The 9,104-nt window shown below is 38.7% G+C and overlaps 1 protein-coding gene across 1 annotated transcript in view; it reads left to right on the forward strand.

Moving 5' to 3' along the window:
- The first annotated feature begins 3,146 nt into the window (after positions 1-3,146).
- Positions 3,147-9,104, forward strand: part of LOC110283712 (zinc finger protein 54) — a 26,824-nt gene continuing 20,866 nt past the window's right edge. Inside the window, exon 1 of the mRNA XM_029471121.1 lies at positions 3,147-3,217. The gene's annotated coding sequence lies outside the window, so the exon portion shown is untranslated. The remainder of the gene's footprint in view (positions 3,218-9,104) is intronic.

Raw genomic sequence — 9,104 nt, forward strand, 5'->3', positions numbered from 1 at the left:
GGGTAGGGGGTTGGGGGGGTGGGTATGGGGGACTTTTGGGATAGCATTGAAAATGTAAACGAGGAAAATACCTAATAAAAAAATAAATTTAAAAAAAAAAAGAGCTCCGGGGTACTGGTTAGTTCATAATGTTGTTCCACCCATAGAGTTGCGGAAAAGGACAACATTTAATTGGGGCTGGCTTACAGGTTCAGAGGTTCAGTCCATATTAGCTGATCTCCAGGCAGCTAAGGTGAGGGTCTTTAGCCCACACCCACTGTAACACACCTACTCCAACAAGGCCACACCTTCTACTAGTACCACTGTCTGGGCCAAGCATATATAAATCATCACATATAGTGACTGACCATTCCCTTTCATGTCTTAATTATCCTTAACAGCTACTTAGTAGGTTGTATAAGTTTAGAATTTTTCAGGTTTACTCCTATTTAGTTTGCTCATTGAAAATAACAATTTTGAATTGAAGCTTTTTTAGTACCAAAACAAAACTCTTAATCATGGATAAGATCCATAGGAGACTGATGTCTTTACTGATCCTGAAAAAGGACACAGAAAAAAAAAATAGTCACTCCTTGGTTGAAAATGGAAAGAGGTTATTTCAAAGTGCCAATGCTGTAAACTGGGGTGGGGCTTATAAGCAGGTACTGAGGGAGTCTAGAGGCTAGCACTGACCTTGACAAGTTAATAGGCTCCGCAGTCTTACCTTGATGGAAGGACCTCAAGTTCCTCTTCCCAGAAATAAGGAGAATGCCTCACTTTTTTAGGAAGCAGATACTTTACCCAAGGCCCTGAGCAAATGGGGACTTTTGTCTAAAAAGTATTTTCTTGGGAAAAGAATTTTCTTGGGATACCAGACACACCCTTATAGAATATTACAGTTTGGTTTTATATGATACCATTCATCCAAATAGCTAAAGCTTAGAGTGATCAAAGACAGAGAAGCTAGACAAATATCACTATGAACCTGAGTAGAACTTAGGAATTTATAAGTCTTTATTAATAAATTTATCAAATACACCTTATTTGTCAAACAAATATTTATCAAATATATCATACTTATCAAACATGTTACCTTTCTAAATTTTCTAGCAGCTTGTTATTAAACAGTTATCAAAGACATAAGTAGTTAGACATATGTCATAAATCAGCTTTTTAAAATCTAAACAGACATTTATAACTAAAAAGTTTATCCCCATATGAAGTATGCTGTAAATCAAAGTTGAATCACATATATTGTATGTTGTAAATTATCATCATACAAAAATCCATACTAACCCACAATATTTGACATTTGTTGTTGCTTTCTTAGTCTTGTTGAGATCTGCCCCACCCCCTCCAGCACAATTGTAGCCATTTTCTTACATGCTTGCCAGTTATTTCACATTGTTATTGTAATATGCCTAGCAGTTATTGATGCAGAAAAAATAACTTGACTCAGCAAGGTTATGCTGACTAAGGTTTGTTAATTTTAAGAAATTCCACAAAGCTTTTCATAGGACCCATCAAATTAAAGGTTCATATGAACTCTTATGTCTAAAATAACTTGAGTCAGAGCTGAGCACCAGGCAGCACTTCCTGTACCTTCTTATGAGCTCATTGTGGGTTTTGTGGTGTTTTCCTTTATAAGCCTCCCCTGAGAAATGTTTGTTGTCATAGCCTCAGCCCCCACTGAACTATGTCCCTGATCTGATCAGTATTAAGATGTGCAGTCAATAAACCATTTTTGTCTGACTGAGATTGGTGTTTGTGTGGTTTATGGATCGACTCATGTTCCCCTCCCCCCAACAAGTCTGAAAGGAGATACCATAATAAACTAAGGGCTCAGTGGACTAAGAAGTTTTATAATTGTTGCTTTATGCCATATGGTCATCTTAAGATGATGAAGTCAAATGGCAGATACTCTTTACCTTTAGTAAAGATGGCTGCCAGTTATGTGGATACTGAGATCTTGAAGGTAATCAGCCAAGATGGAGGAAAGCAATATGGTTGCAGTTTAAAATATCTGTTTTCCTAAAGAAGAGTTAAATCTAAGTTATATATACAGTATATTCTAGATAAAAGTTGAATTACATAAATAAGATATTGTCACAAATTAAAATTTATATGTATAGTATTTAATTATAAGTTGTTTGCTGTAAGTTTAAAGCTAAATTTTACAGATTTTTTTAACCACACCCAATGAGTTCACAAATCAATACAGAAATAAAAACTGTTCATACAATAGTCTTAAAAGATTAGTTAAGAGTCAGATCAGAAGTTTTGTTCAGAGTACATGAGTTCCTTGAGGAGGGAGTCATTCCTGGGTTTTGGCACCAGATAAGTGGGGAAAAAACTTTTTTAAATTTTTTTAATTTTAAAGAAGTAAAGGGTGTGACCAAACCTAGATATGGTGGAGAAGAGAGTTTAGTATTGGTTTGTGAGAGAGCTTAGCCAGAGGGAGACAGACACATCTGGGGGTGTCCAGAATGCTCATACCCCTGAACCATGTTGTAGAGTGGGAGAGGAAGTTGAGGGAACCAAGTAGAGCAGCCAGAAAGTGAAAGGTACAAAAGGAAACGAAATGGGTGTGTAACCAAAATGGATTATGTAGGGAAGAGCCTCTGCAGAAGGGCAGTCTAGCCTCTAGTTGAGGGTGGAGGGCAGGGTATGCCAAAAATGGTCTGTAACAGGTAGAAGCAGAAGAATTGCTGCAAGAACCTGGATGCCAGGTCCACTTTGATACATGAAATAGATACCACAGTCGCTTGAACCAGGGTTGAACCTTAACACATAAAAAGGTATATCATATATAATTCCCATGTCTTGCCACTCATTGGAAATTCCTCACCAATGCATTCAATTTAACAAATACTTTACCTAGTGCTAAAATCACAGACATAAAATAAAATTCATCATGAAAGAAAAAGCCCACAAAAATTCTATAGTATGTAAAAGTAACTTTTATTCTCCTGGTAATAATAGTGAACTATGAAGCTTACTGCCTCTATGTGCCAACTTAGGTCTAGACCTGGAAGCTTCTAGCCTTGCCATGATCTAATCTAGGCCTAAAATGTTTTCAGCCTCTGAGACTTGCTAATAAACTTACCCATTCTTAGTTCTTTCTGATCTCTTGCTGTGTTCAGAACCACCTAGCAAAAGCTAAAGACATGCAAGTGACCTTTCTGGAGATGGCCCATCTGCATCATCTGTGATAGGTGAACTCCAAATTACAAGGCAGGTAAAGATCTCATCTCAGAATTGATTCTTGTTATAGTTACATATTTACTGTCATTATTAAATAGTATAGTGATCTCTAGGCATTAGCCCACACTATTGGACAGATTCATTGCAGATCAATGAAGATATACTTTCTTGTAGTAACGCCATGTAGATGAATTAATGATATGCTAATTCCTAATACTGATTCTATAGAATCTCTAAATTTATACAAGTAATTTTGAGCTTTTTATATAAAAAGCAGCAACTAGACTTCTGTAGCCCTTCCTGTGTCACAAACTAATTGTAGAAAACAGGCTTGGAACAAATTTATGATCAGGGAAAACATTCCTTTTAGTCTAGCTGTGAAACCATTATCTGATAACTAATGGTCATAAGCTGGGAATGGACAATTTTATTGTAGGTGCAAGAACAGAAATTAAAATATTGACTGGATTTATCTATGCAAAACTTAAAAACTAATGAGACACAAGGTAAATGATTTGCCTCTTGACAAAACTGTGCTAACTTATGACATAAGAATTACTGTTTTTGCACTTTTAATGAACATGTGAAGCTAGTTACAGATAATGAATGTTTACTTAAATACTAGTTTTAATGGAAACTCATGTAAACATCCCTGCTGAAACTTCTCATTTTATTTATGATGAATTTTAGAATATAAAGATGCTTGGGAAACCATGTGATTTATTCTCCTGGGAATGTATAAGTACTCAGAAAGTATAAGTGTGGTCTAGGAATCACTCCACAAACCACAGGAACACAGATGACAGTGTAATAGGGTTCTCTAGAGTCACAGAACTTATGGTTAGTCTCTACATAGTAAGAGAATTTGTTGATGACTTACAGTCTATAGTCCAACTCCCCAACAATGGTCAACAGCATCTGTGAATGGAAGTCCAAGGATCTAGCAGTTGCTCAGTTCCATAAAGAAAGCAGGCAACAAAGAGAGAGTGAATCTTCCTTCTTCCAATGTCCTTATGTAGGTTTCCAGCAGAAGATATGGCCCAGATTAAAGGTGTATGCCTGGATCTTGGACTTGCTTTGAATGACTTTGAATTTAGAGATCTCTGTCTTAATCTTCTAGGATTCATAGCCACTATGCCTCAACATCTCCATGCCAAGATCCAGGTCAGAAACTTGTATCTCCCAGCCTCCAGATTAAGATCACTGGTGAGCCTTCCAATTCTGGATTGTAGTTCACTCCCAGGTAAAGTCAAGTTGACCACCAGGAATAGCCACTACAATTTTTTTTTGGTCAGGACTGTGGAAGGACTTTGGAACTTTGAGCTAGAAGAGCCATTGGGATATTAAGAGCTCTGTGGGATGTTCTCTAGGAGCTTGAAAGATAATGTTGAGAACAGGGCAAACAATGGAAGCCTGCCTTGTGAAATTTCAGAGGGAAAATTAAAGACTCTTACCAGGGCTGTTGCTATTTTGATTGTGAAGATTCTGTGGTTTTGTTTAGCTGGGGCTGAAGAATCAGCTGTGATTAACAAGATACTAGAACTACTAAAGTAAAACTCTTACATTACTGGAACTATTGAGGCTGGTTAGCTAGAGCTAAAAAATTAGTGGTGATAAGAAAAGACCAACATCATTGAGGTGAAATCTTCTGGGAAGTATTTTCTGAGAGCACAAAGAAGCTGTGTTCCAGAGATAGCCAAGGTTGTACCTCTTGCTAGAGTGGGACTTGATAATGTGAGAGTCACCCAGGTGGTACTGGTTTTGAAGGCATGAAGGGATCATAAAGAGAAGCTGAGGCTTGGCACTGTGAGCAGCCATGGAAGGCCATTGGTGAAGGTTCAACCTCAGTTGCAAATGGCCCAGGACTGAAGGGGTCATGAACCATGAAGGGAACCTATGAGAGGCTATTGGTGAAGCCTAGTTGCAGTGTTTTGGAGATGCCAGCACCATGAGATGACCACCAAGAACAGCAGCAGCAGTGAAGTACAGGCATCTGGAGCCTAGAAGACAAGGTGTGTGCTATAAAGGGCAGAACTGGAGAAGTGACTCAAGCCCTTGGAGGAATCCAGAAGATTATGAGTGGATCCCAGACATTGGACAGTTGGAGTTTGCTTTTGATGGTGACTGTGTCCTGATATTTTTCCCTCTTGAAGTTAGAAGGTATTTTAGTGGAGCCCACAGTTAAGAGAATTATTAAAAGACTTTAAATTTTAAAAGATATTGGATATTTTAAAGGGATTGNACTTTTAATATGTAAAGACTGTGGGACTTTTAAAATTATTTAGATCTTGGGAATGAATAATAAAGTAAGGGTTGAAGCTTAATAGTGATGTGTTTTGTGTCAAGTTGACAAGGGGTCAATTGTACTGGCTGGTTTTATATGTCAATTTGACACAGGCTGGAGTTATCACAGAGAAAGGAGCTTCAGGTGAGGAAATCTCCACTTGATATCCAGCTGTAAGGCATTTTCTCAATTAGTGATCAATGGGTGGGGGGCCCGCTGTGTATAGTGCCATCCCTCACTGGTAGTCTTCGGTTCTATAAGAAAGCAAGCAGAGCAAGCCAAGGGAAGCAAGCCAGTAAGTAACATCCCTCCATAGCCACTGCATCAGCTCCTGCTTCCTAACCTGTTTGAGTTCCAGTCCCAACTTCCTTTGGTGATGAACAACAATGTTGAAGTGTCAGATTAATAAACCCTTTCCTCCCAACTTGCGTCTTGGTCATGATCTTTGTGCAAGAATAGAAACCCTGACTAAGACATCAGATAAACTGGAAACTGGTGTTAGATGCAAGTCTTGTTGGAGGGTAATTTGGAAACTGATGATAGACATAGGTCTTGTTGGAGAGTAACCTTAAGACTGGTGGAGGTACCAGACTGTTAGTTAACTTACCTTAGGCCAGGTTTTCTAAGATGGAGTCTGAACCCAAAAGATCTTAGAATATGATGGGCAAGTGATAAAATGGAAAGACCTTGGAAGTTATGCTCTGGAGGGGATGTTGTATATCAGCATCCTCTGAGACTAAACCTTCCAACTTCGAGGAAGTCCCTTAAAACAGAGGACATTAAAAGAGAGGTAAAGCAATTTAATGAGGGGACTTGAGATAGTACATCCTACAGAGAAGCTCTTGAAGCTCAGAAATAGATGACTTAATAGTTTTAGGAACTCCTAGAAAACAGCAAGATTCACTAGTACACTCCTGCCTCAAGCATATATAATTAGTAAAGACTGCTGATACGGTCAGACAAGGTGAACTTCCCCAAACATACTCAGACGAGCCATGAAACAGACAACACAGGATAAGATGACTGGAGAAGGTAGTGACTTGAAAGACACACTTTCTATCTCAGGTGAACTGTCTGCAAGCTGTGCAGTGATCACCAAGTTTGCAGCTTCATTAGATAGCATCCTCACATGGTGATGCAGATGTCATTCAGTCCTTTGTACTTCTATCAGTAACCATTCACCCACACTCTTTTAAGTCACCCAAGTAAAACTCACTGCTCCACTGGGATTTAGAGATGAGTTAGTGCTTTAAAACACTGTCTGTTCTTTCAAAGATTTACTTTCAATTTCTAGCACCCTCATATGGGCACTCAATCTGTAACCCCAACTCCAGGGTATCCAATGCCCTCTGATGTCCTCTGCCAGCACCAGGAACACACATTATGCAGAGACATTCGTGCAGAGAAAACATCCCTAAAGAAAAACCCTAACAGAAATCTCACTGGTTCACCAAGTTGGACTTTATTGATTCCCAACTTTGGTTTTCCTTGGTTCTTTATCTGTGGTAGCTAGATGATTGTCATTGTTTCCAAAGGAATAGTGTCACATATCAGTGCTGAAATTGGGTCACAGAGTACCCAATTTATTCATTTTTAAAGAACATCTAGACTAATTTTTTTCTGGTTGTAATTATATATTTATTCATTTGTATATGCGTTCTTGACCATTTAAAAACCTGTGAATTTGAGAGGAAGCAGAGAAAGTGTGACTGGTCAGAGATAAGAAAGAAGAAAAATTATATACTAATATTTTTAAATTAACCATAAAGAAAAAATTAATTTAAAATTTTAAACTATTATAAAAATGATATCATACACAATTCTGAATTCTGTTCAAAACAAATGTGATATCTTCTGAAAGTGAAAAAGTTACAAAAAGAATCCAAATAGAAATTATAAAACGGAAAGCTAAAGACATAAAAAAAAATGCAGATAGAAAAAAAGGGCAGTCATTGTGTCTGGAGAAACTGTTAAGTTCTCAATAATGGACCCACTCTTAATTGTATATCTTGACAGAAACCAAAGCTGTGTAAGCCTCTATGTCCTGAAAAGGAAGATAAAAATCCCTTTTTGGACAGAGGTCCAGTCTTTCTCACCTTAGTGTACTTTCTTTTTTTTCTTTCTTTCTTTTTTTTTTTTTTTGGTTTTCCGAGACAGGGTTTCTCTGTATAGCCCTGGCTGTCCTGGAACTCACTTTGTAGACCAGGCTGGCCTCGAACTCAGAAATCCGCCTGCNTCTGTATAGCCCTGGCTGTCCTGGAACTCACTTTGTAGACCAGGCTGGCCTCGAACTCAGAAATCCGCCTGCCTCTGCCTCCCGAGTGCACGCCTTAGTGTACTTTCTTATTTCACCAAGGTTACCTTGTATAAAAACGTTCATCTGCAGCAAAGGTGTCTATTTTTTTTTCCTCCAATTTTTTATTAGGCATTTACTTCATTTACATTTCAAGTGCTATCCTGAAAGTCCCCTGTAACCTCTCCCACCCCCACTCCCCTACCCACCAACTCCCACTTCTTGGCCCTGTTGTTTCCCTGTATTGGGCATATAAAATTTGCAAGACCAAGGGGCCTCTCTTCCCAATGATGGCTGACTAGGCCATCTTCTGCTAAAACTGCAGCTAGAGACACAAGCTCTGGGGGGTACTGGTTACTTCATATTGTTGTTCTACCTATAGGGTTGCAGATCACTTCAGCTCCTTGGGCACTTTCTCTAGCTCCTCCATTGGGGGCCCTGTGTTCTATCCAATAGCTGACTGTAAGAATCCACTTCTGTGTTTGCCAGGCACTGACTTAGCCTCACAAGAGACAGCTATATCAGGATCCCTTCAGCAAAATCTTGCTGGCATATGCAATAGTGTCTGCGTTTAGTGGCAGATTATGGGATAGACCCCGGGTGGAAAAGTGTTTGGATGGTCCATCCTTTGGTATCAGCTCCAAATTAGGTCTCTTTAACTCCTTCCATGGGTGTTTTGTTCCCAATTCTAAGAAGGGGATAATTGTCCACACTTTGCTCTTCCTTCTTCTTGAGTTTCATATGTTTTTCAAGTTGCATCTTGGGGATTCTCAGTTTCCCGGCTAAAATCTACTTATAAGTGAGAGCATATCATGTGAGTTCTTCTGTAATTGGATTACCTCACTCAGGATGATGCCCTCCAGATCCATCCATTTGCCTAAGAATTTCAAAATTCATTGTTTTTAATAGCTGAGTAGTACTCCATTGTGTAAATATACCACAGTTTCTGTATCCATTCCTCTGTTGAGGGACATCAGGGTTCTTTCCAGCTTCTGGCTATTATAAATAAGGCTGCTATGAAAATAGTGGAGCATGTGTTCTTATTAACAGTTGGAACATCTTCTGGATATATGACCAGGAGAGGTATTGCTGGATCCTCATATAGTACTATATCCAATTTTCTGAGGAACTGCCAGACTGATTTCCAGAGTGGTTGTATAAGCTTGCAATTCCACACGGAATGGAGGAGTATTCTTTTTTCTCCAAATCTTCCCAGGCAAATGCTGTCACATGAATTTTTGATCTTAGCCATTCTGACTGATGTGAGGTGGAATATAAGGGTTGTTTTGATTTGCATTTCCCTGATGATTAAGGATGTTGAACATTTTTTCAGGTGCTTCTCAG

The sequence above is a fragment of the Mus caroli genome, chromosome 17 (assembly GCF_900094665.2).
Source record: "Mus caroli chromosome 17, CAROLI_EIJ_v1.1, whole genome shotgun sequence".
NCBI lineage: Eukaryota > Metazoa > Chordata > Mammalia > Rodentia > Muridae > Mus > Mus caroli.